Raw genomic sequence first — 12,027 nt, 5'->3', positions numbered from 1 at the left:
AAGCTCGTATAATATTCTTCTAGCACTCGTGGTGTTTTATGTGTTTTTTGGGGGGTGCTTAAAAAGTCCCTTTTATTAATGAAATGGGTTACATTCAGTCTTGTGATATTTTTGGTTTCCAATAAGTAGATTGTTAATTTTATGTAACCTCATTTTCTAATGCTCCATTCAAGAGATGTTTCCACTATGAAATGCAGAGCAAGGGGAAAGAGCACAAGTGATAGAGCGAGTGAGTGAGAAGGGGTGTTGAGGAAGGAGAGAATGAAACAAAGACAGAGTGAGTGAACAGCAGGTAGGCCTAGAAGAGGAGACTAGAAGTGAAGGCGACATACTTTTCCCTGCTTTTGACCTCCCACCCATCCCAAACTGACCACAAACGTACCATCTATGCAACGTTGGTATGCAGAAATTCACGTCTCAGCCAGTGAGGGTAAGTCCCAGGCCAGGGGCTAGAGAGCAAAAGACTGCATGTGCTCAGACGTTCCCTGCTAGGGACAGTTGATCTGAAACAAGGTCTGCTCTCTTGTATCCAGCAAGGATCTATAAATCCTGCATGAATCTGCAAGGCACAATGACAGCATACATTTGCATAATATGCCCCACCTTCTGCCTTCCTACTTCCTGTGCAGTAGTTGTTTGTGTAGAGAGAGAGGTCGCAGGCAAGGTAATTTTGTGAGTAGGATACAGGACCCTAAATAGCTGGTGAGAGGTATGAGGTATTCTAAAAGCATAAAAATTGTACACCTGTGAAATGAAATGCTTTCACATGTGATCTTCTGTGTTTATTGTCCTGTGCATAAAGTTGCACCTTGTGTTTGAAGGTTTAAATTATTTCAGGCTTGCATGGAGGCAGAAATTTCTGAGTGACTTTTATACATTTCTTAAGACTCTGCACTGTCAGCATGGCCGAGTGGTCTAAGGCGCTGTGTTTAGACCGCAGTCTCTTCTGGAGGCGTGGGTTCAAATCCCACTTCTGACATGACTTTTGGAGATGTAATCTCCTTTTTCAGGTTAACATCTGATGGAAGTTGCATCTGTTGGTCTTCACCTAGGATGTGATTCCGTCCTCATCTAGTCAAGAGAGCTGGGGTTTCTCATATATTTCGGTTGTATAAAGTCTTGCTGACAAAGTGCAGTCCTTACTATATGAGCATAGGACCCATGTAAGAGCTCATCTGGAAGAGTCATGCTCTTGTATGCCCTGGCCAGACAGGCCATGCAAATATGGAAGAATGCCTAGCATCTGGTAGACAGTTGGACTCCAGCACACTTACGGCAATTTCCTCAGGGCTGTGATCAGGGGCTGCTTAGATTTGCGTATTCCACCCTATGTTGTGACATTGAAATTCCTTGTTGAATTTGCTTTAGCTAGCCAAGAGGTGGCTGTTGACTCAATTTCAAAGCAGCTTTGGGCCTTTCAAGTGGCTGGTTAATAGCACTTTCTCTTTGTACGCCTTAAAGGTCTAAAGAGTTCTTCATAGGTACTGCTCTCTATGGATTGTTCAAAGATCTGTTGGAAGTACTTATAATAGGATAAATAAATTGAGGGCATGCCTTTTCGGTACCCCACTTGCATGGCTGTCTGGCCTGTGGAAGGTTCCACAAATGCAAGTCAGGATGGCCGAGTGGTCTAAGGCGCTGCGTTCAGATCGCAGTCTTTTCTGGAGGCGTGGGTTCAAATCCCACTTCTGACAATTGTGTGTTTACTCTACTTTTTTCTTGAGAGAGAAAAAATCTGATCATTTCCCTCACATGGGCTTATATGGTTGTCTACTTGGAAAAGTGCAGTGAGTTTTTTTCTTGCTCTAGCCACTCATGACCTAAGATGTGTGCTTTTTTTGGTTCACAATATCTTTCCCTCTCTGTAGATGATCAAGCAAATGTGGTCAGGATGGCCGAGTGGTCTAAGGCGCTGCGTTAAGGCCGCAGTCTCTCCTGGAGGCGTGGGTTCGAATCCCACTTCTGACAAAACTTTAAGTCCATTTTGTCTCTGAGTTCTTTTAGAATCTCAGCTAAAAATTGGCAGTGCATATAATATCTGAATAAGTAACAAACTTCAGTTTCAACTGCAAATTAATTTGCCCAATTCTGTCTTCAAGCTCGTATAATATTCTTCTAGCACTCGTGGTGTTTTATGTGTTTTTTGGGGGGTGCTTAAAAAGTCCCTTTTATTAATGAAATGGGTTACATTCAGTCTTGTGATATTTTTGGTTTCCAATAAGTAGATTGTTAATTTTATGTAACCTCATTTTCTAATGCTCCATTCAAGAGATGTTTCCACTATGAAATGCAGAGCAAGGGGAAAGAGCACAAGTGATAGAGCGAGTGAGTGAGAAGGGGTGTTGAGGAAGGAGAGAATGAAACAAAGACAGAGTGAGTGAACGGCAGGTAGGCCTAGAAGAGGAGACTAGAAGTGAAGGCGACATACTTTTCCATGCTTTTGACCTCCCACCCATCCCAAACCGACCACAAACGTACCATCTATGCAACGTTGGTATGCAGAAATTCACGCCTCAGCCAGTGAGGGTAAGTCCCAGGCCAGGGGCTAGAGAGCAAAAGACTGCATGTGCTCAGACGTTCCCTGCTAGGGACAGTTGATCTGAAACAAGGTCTGCTCTCTTGTATCCAGCAAGGATCTAGAAATCCTGCATGAATCTGCAAGGCACAATGACAGCATACATTTGCATAATATGCCCCACATTCTGCCTTCCTACTTCCTGTGCAGTAGTTGTTTGTGTAGAGAGAGAGGTCGCAGGCAAGGTAATTTTGTGAGTAGGATACAGGACCCTAAATAGCTGGTGAGAGGTATGAGGTATTTTAAAAGCATAAAAATTGTACACCTGTGAAATGAAATGCTTTCACATGTGATCTTCTGTGTTTATTGTCCTGTGCATAAAGTTGCACCTTGTGTTTGAAGGTTTAAATTAGTTCAGGCTTGCATGGAGGCAGAAATTTCTGAGTGACTTTTATACATTTCTTAAGACTCTGCATTGTCAGGATGGCCGAGTGGTCTAAGGCGCTGTGTTTAGGCTGCAGTCTCCTCTGGAGGCGTGGGTTCGAATCCCACTTCTGACATGACTTTTGGAGATGTAATCTCCTTTTTCAGGTTAACATCTGATGGAAGTTGCATCTGTTGGTCTTCACCTGGGATGTGATTCCGTCCTCATCTAGTCAAGAGAGCTGGGGTTTCTCATATATTTCGGTTGTATAAAGTCTTGCTGACAAAGTGCAGTCCTTACTATATGAGCATAGGACCCATGTAAGAGCTCATCTGGAAGAGTCATGCTCTTGTATGCCCTGGCCAGACAGGCCATGCAAATATGGAAGAATGCCTAGCATCTGGTAGACAGTTGGACTCCAGCACACTTACGGCAATTTCCTCAGGGCTGTGATCAGGGGCTGCTTAGATTTGCGTATTCCACCCTATGTTGTGACATTGAAATTCCTTGTTGAATTTGCTTTAGCTAGCCAAGAGGTGGCTGTTGACTCAATTTCAAAGCAGCTTTGGGCCTTTCAAGTGGCTGGTTAATAGCACTTTCTCTTTGTACGCCTTAAAGGTCTAAAGAGTTCTTCATAGGTACTGCTCTCTATGGATTGTTCAAAGATCTGTTGGAAGTACTTATAATAGGATAAATAAATTGAGGGCATGCCTTTTCGGTACCCCACTTGCATGGCTGTCTGGCCTGTGGAAGGTTCCACAAATGCAAGTCAGGATGGCCGAGTGGTCTAATGCGCTGCGTTCAGGTCGCAGTCTCTTCTGGAGGCGTGGGTTCAAATCCCACTTCTGACAAATGTGTGTTTACTCTACTTTTTTCTTGGGAGAGAAAAAATCAGATCATTTCCCTCACATGGGCTCATATGGATGTCTACTTGGAAAAGTGCAGTGAGTTTTTTTCTTGCTCTAGCCACTCATGACCTAAGTTGTGTGCTTTTTTTGGTTCACAATATCTTTCCCTCTCTGTAGATGATCAAGCAAATGTGGTCAGGATGGCCGAGTGGTCTAAGGCGCTGTGTTAAGGCCGCAGTCTCTCCTGGAGGCGTGGGTTCGAATCCCACTTCTGACAAAACTTTAAGTCCATTTTGTCTCTGAGTTCTTTTAGAATCTCAGCTAAAAATTGGCAGTGCATATAATATCTGAATAAGTAACAAACTTCAGTTTCAACTGCAAATTAATTTGCCCAATTCTGTCTTCAAGCTCGTATAATATTCTTCTAGCACTCGTGGTGTTTTATGTGTTTTTTGGGGGGTGCTTAAAAAGTCCCTTTTATTAATGAAATGGGTTACATTCAGTCTTGTGATATTTTTGGTTTCCAATAAGTAGATTGTTAATTTTATGTAACCTCATTTTCTAATGCTCCATTCAAGAGATGTTTCCACTATGAAATGCAGAGCAAGGGGAAAGAGCACAAGTGATAGAGCGAGTGAGTGAGAAGGGGTGTTGAGGAAGGAGAGAATGAAACAAAGACAGAGTGAGTGAACGGCAGGTAGGCCTAGAAGAGGAGACTAGAAGTGAAGGCGACATACTTTTCCATGCTTTTGACCTCCCACCCATCCCAAACCGACCACAAACGTACCATCTATGCAACGTTGGTATGCAGAAATTCACGCCTCAGCCAGTGAGGGTAAGTCCCAGGCCAGGGGCTAGAGAGCAAAAGACTGCATGTGCTCAGACGTTCCCTGCTAGGGACAGTTGATCTGAAACAAGGTCTGCTCTCTTGTATCCAGCAAGGATCTAGAAATCCTGCATGAATCTGCAAGGCACAATGACAGCATACATTTGCATAATATGCCCCACATTCTGCCTTCCTACTTCCTGTGCAGTAGTTGTTTGTGTAGAGAGAGAGGTCGCAGGCAAGGTAATTTTGTGAGTAGGATACAGGACCCTAAATAGCTGGTGAGAGGTATGAGGTATTTTAAAAGCATAAAAATTGTACACCTGTGAAATGAAATGCTTTCACATGTGATCTTCTGTGTTTATTGTCCTGTGCATAAAGTTGCACCTTGTGTTTGAAGGTTTAAATTAGTTCAGGCTTGCATGGAGGCAGAAATTTCTGAGTGACTTTTATACATTTCTTAAGACTCTGCATTGTCAGGATGGCTGAGTGGTCTAAGGCGCTGTGTTTAGGCTGCAGTCTCCTCTGGAGGCGTGGGTTCGAATCCCACTTCTGACATGACTTTTGGAGATGTAATCTCCTTTTTCAGGTTAACATCTGATGGAAGTTGCATCTGTTGGTCTTCACCTGGGATGTGATTCCGTCCTCATCTAGTCAAGAGAGCTGGGGTTTCTCATATATTTCGGTTGTATAAAGTCTTGCTGACAAAGTGCAGTCCTTACTATATGAGCATAGGACCCATGTAAGAGCTCATCTGGAAGAGTCATGCTCTTGTATGCCCTGGCCAGACAGGCCATGCAAATATGGAAGAATGCCTAGCATCTGGTAGACAGTTGGACTCCAGCACACTTACGGCAATTTCCTCAGGGCTGTGATCAGGGGCTGCTTAGATTTGCGTATTCCACCCTATGTTGTGACATTGAAATTCCTTGTTGAATTTGCTTTAGCTAGCCAAGAGGTGGCTGTTGACTCAATTTCAAAGCAGCTTTGGGCCTTTCAAGTGGCTGGTTAATAGCACTTTCTCTTTGTACGCCTTAAAGGTCTAAAGAGTTCTTCATAGGTACTGCTCTCTATGGATTGTTCAAAGATCTGTTGGAAGTACTTATAATAGGATAAATAAATTGAGGGCATGCCTTTTCGGTACCCCACTTGCATGGCTGTCTGGCCTGTGGAAGGTTCCACAAATGCAAGTCAGGATGGCCGAGTGGTCTAATGCGCTGGTTCAGGTCGCAGTCTCTTCTGGAGGCGTGGGTTCAAATCCCACTTCTGACAAATGTGTGTTTACTCTACTTTTTTCTTGGGAGAGAAAAAATCAGATCATTTCCCTCACATGGGCTTATATGGATGTCTACTTGGAAAAGTGCAGTGAGTTTTTTTCTTGCTCTAGCCACTCATGACCTAAGTTGTGTGCTTTTTTTGGTTCACAATATCTTTCCCTCTCTGTAGATGATCAAGCAAATGTGGTCAGGATGGCCGAGTGGTCTAAGGCGCTGCGTTAAGGCCGCAGTCTCTCCTGGAGGCGTGGGTTCGAATCCCACTTCTGACAAAACTTTAAGTCCATTTTGTCTCTGAGTTCTTTTAGAATCTCAGCTAAAAATTGGCAGTGCATATAATATCTGAATAAGTAACAAACTTCAGTTTCAACTGCAAATTAATTTGCCCAATTCTGTCTTCAAGCTCGTATAATATTCTTCTAGCACTCGTGGTGTTTTATGTGTTTTTTGGGGGGTGCTTAAAAAGTCCCTTTTATTAATGAAATGGGTTACATTCAGTCTTGTGATATTTTTGGTTTCCAATAAGTAGATTGTTAATTTTATGTAACCTCATTTTCTAATGCTCCATTCAAGAGATGTTTCCACTATGAAATGCAGAGCAAGGGGAAAGAGCACAAGTGATAGAGCGAGTGAGTGAGAAGGGGTGTTGAGGAAGGAGAGAATGAAACAAAGACAGAGTGAGTGAACGGCAGGTTGACCTAGAAGAGGAGACTAGAAGTGAAGGCGACATACTTTTCCCTGCTTTTGACCTCCCACCCATCCCAAACCGACCACAAACGTACCATCTATGCAACGTTGGTATGCAGAAATTCACGCCTCAGCCAGTGAGGGTAAGTCCCAGGCCAGGGGCTAGAGAGCAAAAGACTGCATGTGCTCAGACGTTCCCTGCTAGGGACAGTTGATCTGAAACAAGGTCTGCTCTCTTGTATCCAGCAAGGATCTAGAAATCCTGCATGAATCTGCAAGGCACAATGACAGCATACATTTGCATAATATGCCCCACCTTCTGCCTTCCTACTTCCTGTGCAGTAGTTGTTTGTGTAGAGAGAGAGGTCGCAGGCAAGGTAATTTTGTGAGTAGGATACAGGACCCTAAATAGCTAGTGAGAGGTATGAGGTATTCTAAAAGCATAAAAATTGTACACCTGTGAAATGAAATGCTTTCACATGTGATCTTCTGTGTTTATTGTCCTGGGCATAAAGTTGCACCTTGTGTTTGAAGGTTTAAATTATTTCAGGCTTGCATGGAGGCAGACATTTCTGAGTGACTTTTATACATTTCTTAAGACTCTGCACTGTCAGGATGGCCGAGTGGTCTAAGGCGCTGTGTTTAGGCCGCAGTCTCCTCTGGAGGCGTGGGTTCGAATTCCACTTCTGACATGACTTTTGGAGATGTAATCTCCTTTTTCAGGTTAACATCTGATGGAAGTTGCATCTGTTGGTCTTCACCTGGGATGTGATTCCGTCCTCATCTAGTCAAGAGAGCTGGGGTTTCTCATATATTTCGGTTGTATAAAGTCTTGCTGACAAAGTGCAGTCCTTACTATATGAGCATAGGACCCATGTAAGAGCTCATCTGGAAGAGTCATGCTCTTGTATGCCCTGGCCAGACAGGCCATGCAAATATGGAAGAATGCCTAGCATCTGGTAGACAGTTGGACTCCAGCACACTTACGGCAATTTCCTCAGGGCTGTGATCAGGGGCTGCTTAGATTTGCGTATTCCACCCTATGTTGTGACATTGAAATTCCTTGTTGAATTTGCTTTAGCTAGCCAAGAGGTGGCTGTTGACTCAATTTCAAAGCAGCTTTGGGCCTTTCAAGTGGCTGGTTAATAGCACTTTCTCTTTGTACGCCTTAAAGGTCTAAAGAGTTCTTCATAGGTACTGCTCTCTATGGATTGTTCAAAGATCTGTTGGAAGTACTTATAATAGGATAAATAAATTGAGGGCATGCCTTTTCGGTACCCCACTTGCATGGCTGTCTGGCCTGTGGAAAGTTCCAAAAATGCAAGTCAGGATGGCCGAGTGGTCTAAGGTGCTGTGTTCAGGTCGCAGTCTCTTCTGGAGGCGTGGGTTCAAATCCCACTTCTGACAAAACTTTAAGTCCATTTTGTCTCTGAGTTCTTTTAGAATCTCAGCTAAAAATTGGCAGTGCATATAATATCTGAATAAGTAACAAACTTCAGTTTCAACTGCAAATTAATTTGCCCAATTCTGTCTTCAAGCTCGTATAATATTCTTCTAGCACTCGTGGTGTTTTATGTGTTTTTTGGGGGGTGCTTAAAAAGTCCCTTTTATTAATGAAATGGGTTACATTCAGTCTTGTGATATTTTTGGTTTCCAATAAGTAGATTGTTAATTTTATGTAACCTCATTTTCTAATGCTCCATTCAAGAGATGTTTCCACTATGAAATGCAGAGCAAGGGGAAAGAGCACAAGTGATAGAGCGAGTGAGTGAGAAGGGGTGTTGAGGAAGGAGAGAATGAAACAAAGACAGAGTGAGTGAACGGCAGGTAGGCCTAGAAGAGGAGACTAGAAGTGAAGGCGACATACTTTTCCATGCTTTTGACCTCCCACCCATCCCAAACCGACCACAAACGTACCATCTATGCAACGTTGGTATGCAGAAATTCACGCCTCAGCCTGTGAGGGTAAGTCCCAGGCCAGGGGCTAGAGAGCAAAAGACTGCATGTGCTCAGACGTTCCCTGCTAGGGACAGTTGATCTGAAACAAGGTCTGCTCTCTTGTATCCAGCAAGGATCTAGAAATCCTGCATGAATCTGCAAGGCACAATGACAGCATACATTTGCATAATATGCCCCACCTTCTGCCTTCCTACTTCCTGTGCAGTAGTTGTTTGTGTAGAGAGAGAGGTCGCAGGCAAGGTAATTTTGTGAGTAGGATACAGGACCCTAAATAGCTGGTGAGAGGTATGAGGTATTTTAAAAGCATAAAAATTGTACACCTGTGAAATGAAATGCTTTCACATGTGATCTTCTGTGTTTATTGTCCTGTGCATAAAGTTGCACCTTGTGTTTGAAGGTTTAAATTATTTCAGGCTTGCATGGAGGCAGAAATTTCTGAGTGACTTTTATACATTTCTTAAGACTCTGCCCTGTCAGGATGGCCGAGTGGTCTAAGGCGCTGTGTTTAGGCCGCAGTCTCCTCTGGAGGCGTGGGTTCGAATCCCACTTCTGACATGACTTTTGGAGATGTAATCTCCTTTTTCAGGTTAACATCTGATGGAAGTTGCATCTGTTGGTCTTCACCTGGGATGTGATTCCGTCCTCTACTAGTCAAGAGAGCTGGGGTTTCTCATATATTTCGGTTGTATAAAGTCTTGCTGACAAAGTGCAGTCCTTACTATATGAGCATAGGACCCATGTAAGAGCTCATCTGGAAGAGTCATGCTCTTGTATGCCCTGGCCAGACAGGCCATGCAAATATGGAAGAATGCCTAGCATCTGGTAGACAGTCGGACTCCAGCACACTTACGGCAATTTCCTCAGGGCTGTGATCAGGGGCTGCTTAGATTTGCGTATTCCACCCTATGTTGTGACATTGAAATTCCTTGTTGAATTTGCTTTAGCTAGCCAAGAGGTGGCTGTTGACTCAATTTCAAAGCAGCTTTGGGCCTTTCAAGTGGCTGGTTAATAGCACTTTCTCTTTGTACGCCTTAAAGGTCTAAAGAGTTCTTCATAGGTACTGCTCTCTATGGATTGTTCAAAGATCTGTTGGAAGTACTTATAATAGGATAAATAAATTGAGGGCATGCCTTTTCGGTACCCCACTTGCATGGCTGTCTGGCCTGTGGAAGGTTCCACAAATGCAAGTCAGGATGGCCCAGTGGTCTAAGGCGCTGCGTTCAGGTCGCAGTCTCTTCTGGAGGCGTGGGTTCAAATCCCACTTCTGACAATTGTGTGTTTACTCTACTTTTTTCTTGAGAGAGAAAAAATCTGATCATTTCCCTCACATGGGCTTATATGGTTGTCTACTTGGAAAAGTGCAGTGAGTTTTTTTCTTGCTCTAGCCACTCATGACCTAAGATGTGTGCTTTTTTTGGTTCACAATATCTTTCCCTCTCTGTAGATGATCAAGCAAATGTGGTCAGGATGGCCGAGTGGTCTAAGGTGCTGCGTTAAGGCCGCAGTCTCTCCTGGAGGCGTGGGTTCGAATCCCACTTCTGACAAAACTTTAAGTCCATTTTGTCTCTGAGTTCTTACAGAATCTCAGCTAAAAATTGGCAGTGCATATAATATCTGAATAAGTAACAAACTTCAGTTTCAACTGCAAATTAATTTGCCCAATTCTGTCTTCAAGCTCGTATAATATTCTTTTAGCACTCGTGGTGTTTTATGTGTTTTTTGGGGGGTGCTTAAAAAGTCCCTTTTATTAATGAAATGGGTTACATTCAGTCTTGTGATATTTTTGGTTTCCAATAAGTAGATTGTTAATTTTATGTAACCTCATTTTCTAATGCTCCATTCAAGAGATGTTTCCACTATGAAATGCAGAGCAAGGGGAAAGAGCACAAGTGATAGAGCGAGTGAGTGAGAAGGGGTGTTGAGGAAGGAGAGAATGAAACAAAGACAGAGTGAGTGAACGGCAGGTAGGCCTAGAAGTGGAGACTAGAATTGAAGGCGACATACTTTTCCCTGCTTTTGACCTCCCACCCATCCCAAACCGACCACAAACGTACCATCTATGCAACGTTGGTATGCAGAAATTCACGCCTCAGCCAGTGAGGGTAAGTCCCAGGCCAGGGGCTAGAGAGCAAAAGACTGCATGTGCTCAGACGTTCCCTGCTAGGGACAGTTGATCTGAAACAAGGTCTGCTCTCTTGTATCCAGCAAGGATCTAGAAATCCTGCATGAATCTGCAAGGCACAATGACAGCATACATTTGCATAATATGCCCCACCTTCTGCCTTCCTACTTCCTGTGCAGTAGTTGTTTGTGTAGAGAGAGAGGTCGCAGGCAAGGTAATTTTGTGAGTAGGATACAGGACCCTAAATAGCTGGTGAGAGGTATGAGGTATTTTAAAGGCATAAAAATTGTACACCTGTGAAATGAAATGCTTTCACATGTGATCTTCTGTGTTTATTGTCCTGTGCATAAAGTTGCACCTTGTGTTTGAAGGTTTAAATTATTTCAGGCTTGCATGGAGGCAGAAATTTCTGAGTGACTTTTATACATTTCTTAAGACTCTGCACTGTCAGGATGGCCGAGTGGTCTAAGGCGCTGTGTTTAGGCCGCAGTCTCCTCTGGAGGCGTGGGTTCGAATCCCACTTCTGACATGACTTTTGGAGATGTAATCTCCTTTTTCAGGTTAACATCTGATGGAAGTTGCATCTGTTGGTCTTCACCTGGGATGTGATTCCGTCCTCATCTAGTCAAGAGAGCTGGGGTTTCTCATATATTTCGGTTGTATAAAGTCTTGCTGACAAAGTGCAGTCCTTACTATATGAGCATAGGACCCATGTAAGAGCTCATCTGGAAGAGTCATGCTCTTGTATGCCCTGGCCAGACAGGCCATGCAAATATGGAAGAATGCCTAGCATCTGGTAGACAGTTGGACTCCAGCACACTTACGGCAATTTCCTCAGGTCTGTGATCAGGGGCTGCTTAGATTTGCGTATTCCACCCTATGTTGTGACATTGAAATTCCTTGTTGAATTTGCTTTAGCTAGCCAAGAGGTGGCTGTTGACTCAATTTCAAAGCAGCTTTGGGCCTTTCAAGTGGCTGGTTAATAGCACTTTCTCTTTGTACGCCTTAAAGGTCTTAAGAGTTCTTCATAGGTACTGCTCTCTATGGATTGTTCAAAGATCTGTTGGAAGTACTTATAATAGGATAAATAAATTGAGGGCATGCCTTTTCGGTACCCCACTTGCATGGCTGTCTGGCCTGTGGAAGGTTCCACAAATGCAAGTCAGGATGGCCGAGTGGTCTAAGGCGCTGCGTTCAGGTCGCAGTCTCTTCTGGAGGCGTGGGTTCAAATCCCACTTCTGACAATTGTGTGTTTACTCTACTTTTATCTTGAGAGAGAAAAAATCAGATCATTTCCCTCACATGGGCATATATGGTTGTCTGCTTGGAAAAGTGCAGTGAGTTTTTTTCTTGCTCTAGCCACTCATGACCT

At 43.6% G+C, this 12,027-nt stretch overlaps 13 non-coding genes across 13 annotated transcripts; all 13 read left to right on the top strand.

Annotated features, from left to right (window-relative positions):
• The first annotated feature begins 1,611 nt into the window (after positions 1–1,611).
• TRNAL-CAG (transfer RNA leucine (anticodon CAG)) lies at positions 1,612–1,694 on the top strand. The gene has a single exon. It is a non-coding gene; the product is annotated as a tRNA-Leu (tRNA).
• A 191-nt stretch (positions 1,695–1,885) lies between these two features.
• On the top strand, positions 1,886–1,968 carry TRNAL-AAG (transfer RNA leucine (anticodon AAG)). Its single transcript has one exon. It is a non-coding gene; the product is annotated as a tRNA-Leu (tRNA).
• Positions 1,969–2,992: 1,024 nt separating this feature from the next.
• TRNAL-UAG (transfer RNA leucine (anticodon UAG)) lies at positions 2,993–3,075 on the top strand. The gene has a single exon. It is a non-coding gene; the product is annotated as a tRNA-Leu (tRNA).
• A 906-nt stretch (positions 3,076–3,981) lies between these two features.
• On the top strand, positions 3,982–4,064 carry TRNAL-AAG (transfer RNA leucine (anticodon AAG)). The gene has a single exon. It is a non-coding gene; the product is annotated as a tRNA-Leu (tRNA).
• Positions 4,065–5,088: 1,024 nt separating this feature from the next.
• Positions 5,089–5,171, top strand: TRNAL-UAG (transfer RNA leucine (anticodon UAG)). The gene has a single exon. It is a non-coding gene; the product is annotated as a tRNA-Leu (tRNA).
• Positions 5,172–6,076: 905 nt separating this feature from the next.
• On the top strand, positions 6,077–6,159 carry TRNAL-AAG (transfer RNA leucine (anticodon AAG)). The gene has a single exon. It is a non-coding gene; the product is annotated as a tRNA-Leu (tRNA).
• Positions 6,160–7,183: 1,024 nt separating this feature from the next.
• Positions 7,184–7,266, top strand: TRNAL-UAG (transfer RNA leucine (anticodon UAG)). Its single transcript has one exon. It is a non-coding gene; the product is annotated as a tRNA-Leu (tRNA).
• Positions 7,267–7,898: 632 nt separating this feature from the next.
• Positions 7,899–7,981, top strand: TRNAL-CAG (transfer RNA leucine (anticodon CAG)). Its single transcript has one exon. It is a non-coding gene; the product is annotated as a tRNA-Leu (tRNA).
• A 1,024-nt stretch (positions 7,982–9,005) lies between these two features.
• On the top strand, positions 9,006–9,088 carry TRNAL-UAG (transfer RNA leucine (anticodon UAG)). The gene has a single exon. It is a non-coding gene; the product is annotated as a tRNA-Leu (tRNA).
• Positions 9,089–9,720: 632 nt separating this feature from the next.
• Positions 9,721–9,803, top strand: TRNAL-CAG (transfer RNA leucine (anticodon CAG)). The gene has a single exon. It is a non-coding gene; the product is annotated as a tRNA-Leu (tRNA).
• Positions 9,804–9,994: 191 nt separating this feature from the next.
• TRNAL-AAG (transfer RNA leucine (anticodon AAG)) lies at positions 9,995–10,077 on the top strand. Its single transcript has one exon. It is a non-coding gene; the product is annotated as a tRNA-Leu (tRNA).
• A 1,024-nt stretch (positions 10,078–11,101) lies between these two features.
• On the top strand, positions 11,102–11,184 carry TRNAL-UAG (transfer RNA leucine (anticodon UAG)). The gene has a single exon. It is a non-coding gene; the product is annotated as a tRNA-Leu (tRNA).
• Positions 11,185–11,816: 632 nt separating this feature from the next.
• On the top strand, positions 11,817–11,899 carry TRNAL-CAG (transfer RNA leucine (anticodon CAG)). Its single transcript has one exon. It is a non-coding gene; the product is annotated as a tRNA-Leu (tRNA).
• The last annotated feature ends 128 nt before the right edge of the window (positions 11,900–12,027 follow it).

Source organism: Lissotriton vulgaris, chromosome 8 (genome assembly GCF_964263255.1).
Source record: "Lissotriton vulgaris chromosome 8, aLisVul1.2, whole genome shotgun sequence".
NCBI classification, from domain to species: domain Eukaryota; kingdom Metazoa; phylum Chordata; class Amphibia; order Caudata; family Salamandridae; genus Lissotriton; species Lissotriton vulgaris.
Note: the sequence above shows the minus strand (reverse complement) of the source record. Positions and strands in the feature narration are given on the sequence as shown.